The following is a 15626-nucleotide window of genomic DNA, read 5'->3' on the forward strand; positions in this document are numbered from 1 at the left end:
TGTCTGCCATCCTCGTATGCTCTAAGCTGTAAAATGTTTGCATTATTATTTGGCGGCCTCTCACTGAAAAGAAACTCTTAAATCACGAAGACTGAGAATCCACCGAACATCTATGGGCATGTTTTATGGGAGCCTTAAAAATGCTCAGGTACTAAACCTATGAATTTAAAAAAGTGGTGTGACATCCCTTGACACGCAATATAGAAATGTCACCCTTGAATAGCATTGAAATGTCAGGCTTTCCAATCCAAACCAAAGTTAGATCATATATGGACTTACCTGAGTTTTTAACTTTTATGACAAGGAAGTCTTCAGCTGGGAAGAAAAAAAAAACATTATTTGCAGGAAACCACATGGCTAACAGGACAATAATAAAATCAGTATTAACTGGTTCAAGGATCTTGACGTGAGCCAGGCATTATTTGTTGCAAATGGAAATGGGGAAAAACTGTCAGATAAACAAACAAAAACTGCTTGCCATGAAAAGATGACAAGAATCAAAACACAATAATTGCATGCAGGGAATGACCCAAGAGAATTGAACGCAGAAACCAGAGCATGTGGAGACAGGATTGTGTGACCGTGGATGATGAAACATCAAATATTAATTTGTATGCTAATACGGTTCATCAGTTATCAAATGAGTTTGGGTGTTTTGAATGAAATAGGTGCATTAGAAAAGGACTCATGATATTAAACTTTTTTTTTTTTTTACTCACTCGGGATTATACTTTCGGACTTTAATCATTGCAAGATTAATTACTACGATTAAAAATGACCTCGTTTCTTAATTACGACTTTTATGTTGGCTGGGGTTTCCTGAAACACATTTTACTCGTGAAGTTGATGTTTGGACATACATTTTAGGAATGAATGTATTAGAATGGGATGAAATCTTACAAAAGTTGAAAGAAACAGAATGTGAATTATATCGCTTTGGATTTGTCATTTGACAGAGATGCCCAATAAATGAGGTAACAAAATCATTTACCAGAGCCATTAATCAGGGTAATTAAAACAAAACAATTAAATTGACCTACATTGTGTTCCGTTGGAGCTCTATAGCGACTTCAAGATAGAGAAATCAATCAATTTCATTAAAATTTTCAAACTTGTATGAATCAAAATTTTCTTTTTTTTCTAGGAGCACCTTTCACAAACAGTTCTGAAGAGATTCAGTCGTAAGCTTTCTGGAAATGTGGCCTGCTATTTTTTTTTTTTATATGTTTTATTCTTTTTATCTCAATAGCCAGCCCTGTTGTACAATATACTTGAATGAAGAGGCACCAAGATGTTAACAATGTTATCATGAACTGAACTCTAGATAAATAAATCACAAGCGCATGATACCACATCTTATCTTCGTAAACCTTCAGCTTTTATGACATTTACGACAAGTGAATCTGCAGGCTGAATAAACTGTTAAGTCGTGCCGGTACCCTCTTCGCAATATCAACTCTCTTGCCAATTATTTGACGCATTGAGCTCAGTGGTAATACATTTTGCATTCGCCTAATGTTGATATATTGAGACAGCAGTTTTGATTTGATTCAACAGGTCACTTTTGTTTCGGGGATGTTAGCCTACAAATGATCAATACAATTACTATAGATTACAGAATACTCTACTCTTGATTAGAACAATATTTCTGAGCCTTGTTTTATATTTTTTCAATTTTATATATATATATATATATATATATATATATATATATATATATATATATATAATATATATATATGTACAGTGGGCCCCCATGTTATGAGATTAATCCGTTCCATGGTTGGGCTCGTAAAGCGAATGGCAGGCAACCTATGTTGAATAACTAATGTGTTTAGAACCCCAGGTAAAAACATCAAAGTTGTACATATATATTAAAAATAGATACTAAAATAGTAGAGTAAATGCTACGTATATATACCATGCATGTATACAATCAGAAAACATCATAAATAAAACATATACAAAGGATTTATTTACCTTTGAGTGGCGCTTGTTATGCCCATATTCCCTAGTAAGGGTAGCCTAGGCTAGACTAGATTCGTATTTCTTGATTATCTCCAGCTTCATTTCCATTTAAATCATCTTCTTACTTCTCGATTTAACATAACTAGCAATCTTGGGACCCATTGCTAACCCTTTCAAGTTTGAATTAAGCAATAAAATGCACTATAAATATGGTTTAGTAACCACTCGCAATCAAGTAAAGCTTTACTTCCGCCATTTTGAAATGAGTGATGCTGTCCAATAGCAGACGACAATCTCAGTGAGGAGACGCCGACCAATAGCAGACCAGCATTGTAGTGACGTGTTGCATGGAAGCAGTTTGACGGCAATAGCAAATAAGTGCAATTACCTAAAAACGCCAGCAGATGGAGGCAAAACAACACAAATACAGCCAACTCCCTAGGGTCATGACAGGTGTTTTGTTGCAAAGCCAGGAAAAAAAAAAAGCGTAAGCTAGGGAAGCTGAAGCACAGGGGTCCACTGTGGGTGTGTGTGTATATATATATATATATATATATATATATATATATATATATATATATATATATATATATACCTGTGTCAAAGTGCCAGCCTGCATTACAGATTCTTCTGAAATTAAATTTGACAATCAGACCCAATGGATATATCTTAAAATTAATTAGCAGACATAATGTCTTGCATGTTGCACAAGAAAGTCATTTTGGATTTTGCAGCGGTGGTTGCTGAGGCTCTGTTGTGCGGAACTCACACAGTACATCAATCTGCATCTGCAGTGACAGTGATTTCCCTTGACACTCCACTATACACTGTGGCAAGGAAACCATTTGATTAGCAAAGTCTGGCAGCTACATGCACTTGAATCTCATTCCAAAGGAGGGAAGGGGAAGAGAAAAGAAAACGAGGGTGGGATTTCTTTTGTTAACATGTGTGAACATCCTTGTTCAGTTTACAAAAAAAAACAACAAAAAATAACGTTTTAACAACAACTGCTCTTACCTTACTTATAACCACATCTCCCTATTGCTTCTGGATCGTAACATTCAGGTTGATATTTTGAAAGGGGGCAAAAGATGATGTTTTCTTTTGACAGAAATTAAATATTGCATTTTAAGAGGAACTGTGACTTTGTATCCTGATGTAGTTTTGAAGATTTGTTTGATACAACACTAAAACACTCCCATCCTGTTATTTATTAGATGACACATAAATAACAATGAAATGTCGGTGGGAAAGGTGAGAATGTTTGTTTGCTTTTGTTTTCAGGCTCCTGCTACACACTGTGAAGACCCCGTGATTAAAAAACTTATTATACACTTTACCACTGACTTGAGTTCATAACTGTTGGCCAATAGCGCTGATTTTTTTTCTTTTTTTTTGGGGGGGGGGCAACAAAACGTTTGTCTACACACTGACATTCTCTCATCCGAGTCTGGGTCAGGGACACAGCAGTTTAAATGGGGCGCCCAGATTTTCTTGTCTCAGGCAATCTCATCTTGCTCCACGAGGTCACACCAAAGGGAGCTAGCTATGAGACATATTCCCTACAATGGTCTAGGACAGTCCGGAACCTTAGGACTCCTCCCAGTGGAAAATTCCCAGGACATCTTAATTGGGGTCTTTCTAATGACAAGGATTCGCACTCTCATTCTCGAAACCTGTTCAGGGATTTAATTTCAGATGCTTATAGTATGCATTGTCCTCTCAGTGTAGCCATGAGCAGATCATTATATTTAGGACAAGTTAGGTCTCCCTCAACAATATGTGAACAGTACAGCAAGTATGTAACACCAATCCATCTCATGTTCCATCTATCTCACAATCTTGAACAAGACCCACCAGCACTACAGCCAGTTCACTCGCAACCTGAAAATGTTGAGAGGGTTCCAATGCCCACTGTGAGCAATAAAACAGTGAGAGTTCCACAACTGGATTCCACATGACACAACATTGACTGGAAAGTGATAAGTCGGAACAGCACCTGTGTCGAGCTGTCGAGTATGCAGTCATTTACGTCAACCCTGCCAGTATATATGGAGCACTCAAGCGCAGCTCGCTAGTTGCAAATTTATGCGAGATGCAGCTATAATTGAAGCCGAGTAAATGATAAACACTGCCAACAGGTTCAGTGTGTCTATATTAGCGTAGTTAAGTCTTTTGTTAGCACCCTGAAAATGCATTTCACTGTGAATTCAGAACAACATTGTGTTTTTGGAGTAGGGAGCAACATTTGCAATGGAGGGACTAGCCAAGCGGTTGCGCCACAATACACTGCTGGAAACGACTTCAAAACAAAAGCATATCAAGGCATTCCTGTCCATGTGTTATTTGGTTTATTTTAAATGTGGCTTCCTCACTGCATTTCTGGCATGTTTTACTCTCATGCGAAGTATTAACAATAGTTGCTGCAAAGGTTTGACAATATTTTTTATGAAGCAGATATACGAGACAAGAAAACAAATGCCTTGATAATTTTTTTTAACAGAATAAGCCTAATTACTCAGCCCTGGTTAAGGATTACAGTAGTGATTGAAGGAAATTCATATTTTTCAAATGCAATATATCAATAAAATAGTGTGTACATGGAACTGTGTTATTCTAATAAAGATTGAGACGACGTAATGTCAGTATAAATCAGATATGGTCCTGGCCCAGGGGAAATAAAGACAAGTCGGCACCTCCAAAAGGAACAGATGGCATCCCCCGACCAACATTCCACCATGGGCAAAAGGCTAGGTGTGGCCTTCACGAGAAGATATCAGTCAGGGTTTTATGGTGCTCAGACTTCCTCCAGCTTCAAAGAATGGCCGGCAGAACAAAGACTTTTGAAGACACCATCCCCACGCAAACAGACCCCCACGCACGCACACACGCACACACCGACAGGCACGCACGCACGTGCACGCACACACACACACACACACACACACACACACACACACTTGCATTCCACAGTGGGACTAGATGCCCCAAAAGGGTATAAGAACTGAATGTTGAAGGTGAAACGTTGCCATTTTCTGCTCCGACCCATGGCAGGACTGGCCCGAGGCCTCGTGTACTTTCCCACTCTGTCTGGATTAAATCAATTGTTTCACTATGTGGTGGTATGGGCGATCTTTCAACAAAAACGAACACGCTAGGAACTAGTTTAAGGCAAGAAGCTTTTTTCTAGATTCCTTCATGATCCACACACATCTCTCAATGAACACACAGACATGAATGTCAGTTGAATACCCAGGATGAAATTATTTCTACAGAAGTAATCCATATTAATACTATGTATGACCAACAAAATCATGGGCCATATGATATTCTCAATATTGACAGTCCACAAATTAAAGCAAATGCTTTTGCTGTATGGGACAGTTCAACCTCACAGTAAGGATTTATTTTGTGACGATAAGTCTAAAGGGGCCCAGTGGAGCAAAGCTTTGTGTGCAGGCCTTTGGCAAATCTCCCAAAACTCCTGCATGCTTGATATAGGGCCACGCTATCGTGACAACTGCTTATTAAAATCCAGTGCATTCGTCCTCATTCTCCGTCTTCTCATTTTTCTCTCCCTCCTGGTATTTTCTGGTTCTACCTCGCTCAAACACCTTAGCTGGATAGAGGATAGGTTTACTGGGAGAGGACATAAATTTACCAAGACGCTCCAGGCAAGGTCTTTCATCAATAGGCCGTTTCTCATCATTTTACTTCAAGTCAGCAGTCTTCCCATATAATTATTACTGCCTGTTTTAGAGAACATCTCCAGATTTCAGCGTCACTTCTCTGTTTTTCAGTTCTTTTACACAATCATTAATTCAGCGGGGAAATCATGCAGTAGATCTATTTGGGAAAGAATAACGTCACCTAGGATTGAAAGGAAGACATTATAAACTACATTAAGCATGGATTGATGTGTTTATGAGGGAGTCTGAGAAATTATGAATGCGTCTTCATTGTAAAATCTGCTTTGAAGATGCAACCCTCATCAACATTCACGCCTAAATTTGGCCATGGTTTGAATCTATATGATTCTGTTTCCTGAAGATTCGACAGATAGGAAAAAAAGATAGATAGATAGATAGATAGATAGATAGATAGATAGATAGATAGATAGATAGATAGATAGATAGATAGATAGATAGATAGATAGATAGATATGTAAGTCAAGTCCAATATTTTGAACCTCCTCCCAACAGAAATAAAATAAGAGGGAGACTCTTGATTCTCAGACCTCGCAGTCGTCCCTCAGTAGTTATTACATTAGTAATTATGCATGCGCTGAAATATTCATTTGTTGTTTTTAACTAGAACCCATTAAAGCCTTCAGCCATCATGAAGGTCACATCAATTGAACAAATACTAACAGTGACAAGGAGATTGGCTATATACTATAGCAGCCCTCTCAATAAAACACGTGCGTGCGTTTGCTCAACAGAGAAAGCGAGAGAGAGAAACAGCGAGCGAGCGACAGAAACGGAGGGAAAGGGAGAGAGTGTGTGGTGAGTTGGGCGCCAAGTGACTTTGCAATGATTAATGTCCTGAGTCTCCACTCTGTGAGTGGAAGATAATACAGAAGGCTGTGGCCTTTGTGTTTCTCACTTGTGTTAATACCTGCACCTATCAGGAGATTTTAATAGGCCCGGAATCACATTTGCTAGTGTCTGTTCACGAAAAGGCTACGCTAAGAGTGTCTCAACAAATGGAACGTTGAAGAAAGGACTCATGTATTTGCTTTTAAGAAATAGAAATGTATAATGTAGTAACCTGCAGCAATTGTTGCAGTCTGTCATAGCTAACAAATGTATTATGGTCATATTAACACCATTTACTTGACCAAGCACTTTCACTCATGCACAATATAGTAAAGCCCAACACCTTGTTTTGATACCATCCATCCATTTTCTAGAGCCGCATATCCTCACAAGAGTTGAGACGAACAATCATTCATGCACCCAATCACACCAAGGACAATTTAGTATGTCCAATACACATGCCATGCATGTTTGGAGTGTCAGAGAAAGCCAGAGACAATATTAAACAAAAGAAACTCCACAGAGGGAGGCTGGAGACAGCTGGATTTGAACTCAGGTCCCCTCAATTGTTAGGTGGATCTGCCGAGCTGCCTGTATTTATACCAGTTTATACCAGTGTTTTTTTTTTAATCTGTAATTATATGTGTTCTGTATGTGGATTAAAGCTGTTTTATACATCATGTTTCTTGTGCTTTAGTTGTTGGGTCGTTCCCACCCTAAAGTGGGCACTGATTGGCTGTCATTATGTCTGGCATAACCTGACAGATTCCTGTTGTGGGTGTGAGCGCAAGTTCAGTGGCAGAAAGTAAGATGTAAAAATGGAAGAGCATGTGAGAGTTCCTGTCTGATAAACGGTAAATTTAACTTTCAAAAACATCCCAGCAGCAACCTTGATAAAAGTAGAGTGATATGAGTTTATTGTGAGAAGAAACTTGCTTACCAAACTAGCTCAGGTTTAGCCTACCACATAAATGAGAAGCGTCCAGCTACAACTTTCTTTGCCAAACTAAACTTGAACAACACAATAAGAGAAATTAAAATGTTTTAAAACGTTTCCTAAGTCTTTAAGCTAAATAAGAAAAATAGTAAAGGCACTGACAGACTGCTGCCATTACGGTTTTTCATACTCGTAACTACAACTGCAATCATAGTCATGCTTGTGCTTAGCAGCGCCAATGGAATCAAAGATTTCCAATGTGTACACCATAACACAAGTAAGGAAGAGCTTCCAAACCTTCCCAAACTAATCAAAGGATTCTGGAACAGACATTATGACAACTAGCTTGCAGGCCAAGGCGAGAAAAGGTGGGAGTGAGTGACAACATTCTTCAAATGTGATGGTACTTGGTGGCAGCTGCAAGCTGGGGGGAAAAAAATGAGCTTAGTTTGAAAATGTCAAGGTGCAAAAAGGTCCTTTTTTGAGTCAAGGGTATTTAAATGACTCTTGTTTATCTGATTTACATAAACTTTTACCAAGTGAGATCTGATGTTGTTGTGTTACTGAATTTTAGTTTGGAAAGTAATGTGGGGCAAACCAAAATGTGTTCTGCTGTCTTGGAATACTGATTATTACGAAGAAGAAACTTTGGAATATTTCATCATGAGAGAAGATCTCAATGCCTAGAAGGATTTATTTATTAAATGTTCTGTTTTTTCAACTTAAAAAAAGATCAGTGAGGCAGTCAGATTTGAAACCGTTGAAAAAGCTTGCCTTTCACAGGGTTATTTTTGTAACTAGTCAGGTGAACTGTGTGGAGCTGCTGGCAGCCATTAGACATGGAGAAAGTGAGACCTGTGGGCAACAGAAAAGGCAAAATAGCTTCTTTCTTTCCTGTTGTTTGTCTTGTTATGAGTGAGTATGACTTTGGTATGCATCTTTTAAATCAAATCCCACATTTCTTTCTTCTCACACTGCTGCAAATTTGCTTTCGCCACTGCTCACAATTAAGATGCAATTTTGCCTCCACCCCAGTGCACTGTGTCTACTTTATTATGAATTTTCAAAAGTACACAGTTTAGAATGGTAACCAGCACAGGGAGGCTGAGGCAGTTTAACGATTAAATGTCGAATCAGTATACAGTATGTTAACTGCCTGGACCTGAGTTTCAGCTGAAATCCTTTACAACATGTATTTTTCAATTTCTGGAGTCCGATGCTGGATCACGGAGTTCGACTTGTTTTAGCAGTTCTACCATATGCCACTTCGTGGTTTGTAGACTAGTTGTGTGTGTGTGTGTGTGTGTTGTGCGGGAGATCCATTTTATTAGTTTACACCGTACAAAGTGACAAGGGACTATGACATTGTGGACCTCGTGGATGCATCTTTGCAGTACTCTGATCATTATTCATTAATTCATCCATCCAATTTCCATACTGCTTATTCTCATTGTGGTCATGGGATAGCTGAAGCCTGTCCCAATTGATTTTGAGTGAGAGGGAAGGTATACTATGGTCTTCTGTGGATTTAGTATTTCCACAATCTCGCTGATAACCAAGTGTTAATTGCAATACAACCAGCACTGAGACTTAGGACAAAGTGCATTGCCCTCCATGTCTGATGTATTAAACATATAAATAACAGTTATGATGGTGTCTTTAGGTCAATTTTATTCAGCACCTGTTAAATTGCATAACATCATCTGTTTAATTTCTGGCTCTTCGGCAGTAAAGTTGTATCAAATTGGATCAAAGTCTTGCAAAGCAGTCACTATCACACAATCAAAAAATACATTTCTTCATGTTCCAATTCCCGTTCATCCATACATGTTATAGAACCGCTTAGCCTCACAAGGGTCACGCGCCCAATCATACTTAAGGACAATTTAGCTCTCTTTGCTGATAACTGCAAAAATTATGTTATGTGATATACCATATTGTCATAAATATATTGTGTTTATTTACTCTATTTAGTTGTGGCTTCAATGAAGTGTTGAAATACATACAATGGAATAAAAAAAAAAAAAGTGAGTTGCACCAATCGAGGCAGGCAATGATGGGAAAACGGATGGGAAACCCAGAGAAAGTCTTGTTCAGACGATGCTAATAGAATCTCACTTTGTGAATGATTGGATGGGACAGTACCCAAATGAGAATTCTACATTGATCCTGACACACAAAGGCCTTGTGGGACAAAAGACAGATGGAGGAATATAACTTGCAACAAAAAAGGAGGAAATTTAAAAAGTCACTGGAAAGAAGCTTGTGAAAGGCAAGCCTTATAAGCCCTTGTCACAGACTCCCTGTAGATGTAACCTCATTTTCATATATGACTAATTTAATCAAGGTGACTTCTCCTTCATGGCTCTCTTAGGATAAAGGTAAGAATTTGCACTTTCCTTACGCCCACAAGCCCATGTAAACCCCCCTGGCCACACTTTCCTAAGTATCCTTTGTTGTGATACCAGTTGCTATGGTACTACTGTTAAATTGTGAAATTTGTCATTTTTATGAATCAATTGCCATGCAGTTGTTATGGTCAAATTAGTTTGCTGTATTTTATCATATATGATTTAGGTCAGACAGCACTTAAATTTTAGGAACTCAATGACACGCTCTCTGAATTCTAAATGCTTGTCCTCTTAGTTTCAATTCCAGACTAATTCACGAGTCTAGTTTGCACACTGTGCCCTTGCTGCAATATTCCTGCAATGGAAATATATGGACATCATTTTATAAGTCGTTGAAAGTTTGGGTGTGTATGTTTTGAAGTCTGTGAATGTTTGTGTACTAACAGTCTTAAGGCCACCTGATAGGAGGAAGAGGAAAGATTTTTGTATCTCAAGAATTTATTGTCCTTTGGGACAATAGAGACCAAATAGTCATTGTTTTGGAAGCAGGCCGATAAGGTTTGCTCGACCTTGAGACTATAGCATGAAACTCTGACTGGGCTTCAATTAGCCGAATTAGCGATAAATCCTTTGATGCAAGCCTCCAACTTCTCCATGATGACGTCCGTTCTGATCGATAATTCAAGAACCGTGTCAAGTTTGCATTTCAGGTTACTCATAGCATGAGTATGAATGTTGGTCACTTGAGCAAAGCCTTCAAAATGGGTTGACAGCCTCTCCTCCATTCCTGCTGCATTCACCCATGCAATTTGTCCATACAGGAGAAATCCACCGATTCCAATGACGATCCCTTTGATCAAAAATCCAATAATGTATATGTCCTCCACGTCTTCTATGGACAAAATTGAAAGATTTTGGAAGGCTACCCCCTACTTGCCCTTCTCGTGGAAAACATTGTGTCGATTGAGTCAAGAGCCCAGATGACCAATTCCATGAATATATTAAGGAGCAAGTAAAACTACAAGAGGCCACAATGACGGATAAAAAGAAAAAGACAGCGCAAAACAAGTGCAGCGAGCAGTGGAGATAGGGATAAGGAGGAAAGGAGCAAAATGTGTCCGCCTTCGCGGAGAGCCAAGCAGAAATAAATACTTGAGAATGGGAAACAATCATAAATAAGGTATAATCAATGCTTCTGATTTTAGCAACATATTCAGCCACTCTTTTACCTCTTGTAACCCAGTCTAGTCATGTGTGTACATTGTCGTTTACATTTTCTTTTGGTCTATATCTTTTGACTCATTTGGGCTATGATGCTACAGTCCTAGTGCACTCTGAAGGGATCATCTTGGCCTTTCAAATCATGTCTCAAGTGCTAGGACAGGAAGCAATTCACTTTACTGTCTTGCTGAGGAAAAAAAATGGAGAATGCAACAAAACACAAGAATAGTCTGGGTCTCAGGAGAATATGATGAAGTCTGTGCAGACAAATGTGTTTGGCTACCAATAATAGTTTCAGTACTTTGCATTTTTTTTCTATAGTATGTTTTTAAATGCAAGGTGCTTTGTCTCTATGGTCACATCTTTTTACTGGGTTTCAAAGTTTCATTAACCAGCCAGTCGCCATTTATTACACAGACTGGGAATGTGATGCTATTAATCCAAAACTGAAGTTGGACTCTTGGTACTTTCTTATTAATGTCGTTTTCGCTTTGCGGGCTGACTATGAACCCTCTGTTTTTTTTATTATGGACTCATTTCCCCCTTTCAAGCTTGTTGGTTTTAGTTGTATGTGTCATTGAAACTTGAAACCATGTGCTAAAGCTGTGGTTTGACAAAATAAGATACATGGAAAACTAAAAATAGGAAAAAATTAAAATGTCAACACTATTTTTCGTTTAAGGTAGAGTGTTCCTCTTTGTTCCTATACAATATGATCATAAACTCAGAACTGGTCCGCAGACCAGACATTAGCTCTTCATGCATGAAACAAAATCTGACATATACTCATTTCTTACCATGTAAATAAAACAACATAACCCACTCCCCCAGTACTTCATGTACGGTGTTCTAAGGACTATAAGCCGCACCAGCAAAAAAAAGAAAAAATTGACAGGAACAAGCCGGAGCAGACTGTTAGCCGCAGGTCGTAACATCAGATATTTACACAGGAAGATGGTATATGTAAGATTTTATTGTTGTTTTTATTTAAAACGTTTTTTAATTGCCTAAACATCCTATCTTCAACAGGCGGATCATGACTGCAAACTGACACATCACAAATGTTTATACAAGATCTTAAGTCTATACACACACACACACACATTATATATATATATATATATACACATTATATATATATATATATATATATATATATATATATATATGTGAAATATATATATATATATATATATATATATATATATATATATATATATATATATATATATATATATTTACATGATATATTTAAAACTCTTTTTGAGCAGACCAATTGATTCATATCTTTTGGGTTATATTTCATAGTTCCATATTGTGACAACTTGAACAGTACACAAATTTGCTTTCTTGGTGGTTTGTATCTTAGTGGCTGGATAAAAACAACAACAAACAAACAAACACACACACACACACACAACTGCAGATAAGATGCTTTGGACTATAAGCCACGGGGTTTAAATCTTTAGAAAAAAGTTGTGAAAAATACGGGAAATGGTGAGCGAACCATAGACTGACACAGGTTTTATAAGTACTTGTGCTTGAAATCATGAGCATGAATAGCTTTTTAGTGCAAGGCTGTTAGAGCGCTATCTCTGTAGAGATTGCACTTCTGCCAATTGTCAATTCCTCAATGCTCTGATGGAATTTCACCTCAAGGGACCTTATTACTTGATGGGTCACTAAACACACTGGCCCTCAAACTGAAAATACTCCTGTGCCCATGCCAGAATGTGTCTTGATTAATTAACAACAGAAGCCAAATCCAGCTGCCACAGGGTAGAATCAGGGCAGAGACAATGAAAGAGATCATTAGCACTGTGTCTACTGATGTTTCCTCCAATACCACCTCACAACTATTCCTCACGTTGACATGATGATAGGCAGTCTGGCCCAACAAAGATTTCAATGAATAATTATTGGTTGAAATATGTGTATTTTGAATCAAACATCTCTACTGTGTACAGTAGTTAACCCAGCAGACCAGCTGCCTACTGTGTAATTCGTCAGGATTCATCCTTATTTCCCTCCAATCTGTTCCCACTAAAACATGCTTGCAGAGTACTGTGAACTTCCATCCCTTGGAAAGGTTATTTGACTTACTACGTCCAGTTCTGGAGCCAAATAAACAAAACTTTTAATTACTCTAATGCAAACAAGCTAGCTCACTGAGAAATGAGTTTTGGTTTTCATTGGATTTTTTTGTTGCACACTTGGCTGACATGTGACTTGGTGTTAGTTTTACCCTGATCGTAAATCATGTTTTTATTCACTTTTTAAAGTGATGGTTTCATACTATGATGGTGTCAGAGAACACATGCGTTCTACCAGAAAATCCGATGAAGGCGGTCGGCCACTCTCAACCACAAGAAAGTACAATTACCTCAGCAAAAGTTACTGTCAAGTGTAGGTTATCTATTCACAAAAATATGGCCCTTCATCTTTTGCTGTACAACTTTTTTTTTTTTTCCCAGGTTCATATTTATTACTTATATTGTGGGTCTGTTATAAAATGGAAAAATAACAAACTAAAATCTTGCCATTTAGTGAAAAGATCTGCAATATAAACCCAGCGACATGCAATTTAAAAATCAAATATACAGTACTATACTATGAAAAAGGGAAAATAAAAATAAAGTATGGTGAGTGATAACTTTTTTAGGTTATGAGAAGATTTTATGATCTCATCACATCAATTTTAACGCAATCGAAGCAACATGCAGAACATTTGCAGCTATTTGCGTTCTCATTACATCAATGACATCCAACTACCATGTTGTGAAACAGTTTATTTTGATGACTTGTTTTCATCCAGTTTGATTTCCTCTGAGTACTGTGCAATGTGTATGAAAATCACACCGATTTTATGATTATTTTCCACTGGAACCTTTTATCAATTCTGATTAAATATATGAATAAGTTTAAATAAGGAGTTAAGTTAATAACTTAACTTAGATAAGTTAAATAAGGAGTTTAAATAAGCTCTTATGTTTCTGTTTGGAGCAAAATGTTAAGATGTCTCCCCACATACAACTGAAGGTTCTAAAAATGGAATGACAAAACGAACAGTTTCCACCTGTGAGAATTGTTTGGTGCATTGAAATTCCAAGAAGCATCCCTCCAAGACTTATACTAATGCCTTAGTTATATTATGTACCATTAAAATGTCGGAAACCGACAAGAGGCATATATTCTCTTGAGTTGTGTACTTACATCACAGTGCATTATCCAACCAAATTACTAAAAGCGTTTTTCATTTCGCAAGGTACAAGTGTGTAATTCGGTGCATTGTCAATGGCATCATCACCTTTCGTATAATTTATTCTCATAACACATATAAGGACCGTCTACTTACTTTCTCCACAAAGACACCAAACAACTGTAATGTATCAGTCAAGTCTTCAATCAAAATGTGCCTAATAAATGCCTGTTCTGCTACTAACAAGGCCAATTTATTGAATGACATTTTTACAATCAAGAAACTGAACTTTATTTTCGTGACTGAGACTTGGCAGTACCACATAGAATTTATACACGTAATTGAAGTTTCTCCCTTTGGCTTGTTCATTTTTGGCAACTCCAGGCCTGACTGTTGGTGTGGTGGTGGTTGCTCTTTCTTTCTGGACAAACCATGTCCCCTTGCAGTAAGAAGAAGGTCGTGTCTTCTCCAACATGACCTCAACATTGTACAAAGTCATTCTCTGGCTAAGTTATGTTAAAACTGCAAAGGCCGGATTGATTTCTTCAGATGTCTGTGAGTTCTAGCACTTTTGTCTAGATTTCCAACTGCAAGCCCGTCTGCCCCAGGAATAGGAATAGTAAACAAAAACCCTGCATGTATGTATGAACGACCTGCTGAGTAACCGCTGAAGCAGGAAAACCTCCTGAGGTCAGCTCTAGCCGCCAGAGTCTAGCGGCGAGGTGAGGCATTTGCGATTCCAAAACGTTAGTGTGCTGCTGAAAAGTTCACAAGCAACCGAGGTGTGTTCCCAAGGGCAGAGGATGGAGGTCTTTAGGGGTATTCTCGATGCAGCGCTTAGCTTGTCTCATCTCAGCAGGTGGATGTTGTATAAACATGTGTTTGACTGCAGGGGAGCCAGAGAATGAGATGGGGATCGAGCGGATGCAAAACCTCCATTATGCTAAGGGTGGAGTTTGAGATGAACGAACGGAACCAGATACTAAACAGTGAGCGGCAATCCATGGATGACAGCGACCACCCAGCTCGTAGTCTTTCCATGCATGACTCCTCCGGGTAGTGATGGGGAACTGGGACAGTCTGCTAAAAGGCAACATAATCAATCAAAGCAGGCGGTCTGACATTCAACACAGCACAACATTTCTGCAGGGAAATCATTGCTGAAAGATTGTACTTCCACTTTGCACTGAAAATACGGTACTCTGTTGCATCAAACCTGTTTGTTCTGTCTCCTCTTTCTGCAAATATACAGTACATGGCTCATCTGCATGTCTATCCCCAGATGTGTGTGTATGTTTGTGTATATATATATATATATACACATTTGAGTCTGGTTTCTTGAAAACGTATTTGTAGGAACAGCAACTGGGTCAATCTGTGAGAATCAAAGTCTACAGTCATTTATGTCTATC

The sequence above is a fragment of the Hippichthys cyanospilos genome, chromosome 15, assembly GCF_059441005.1.
Source record: "Hippichthys cyanospilos isolate Australia breed blue-spotted pipefish chromosome 15, RoL_Hcya_1.0, whole genome shotgun sequence".
Classification (NCBI taxonomy): Eukaryota; Metazoa; Chordata; class Actinopteri; order Syngnathiformes; family Syngnathidae; genus Hippichthys; species Hippichthys cyanospilos.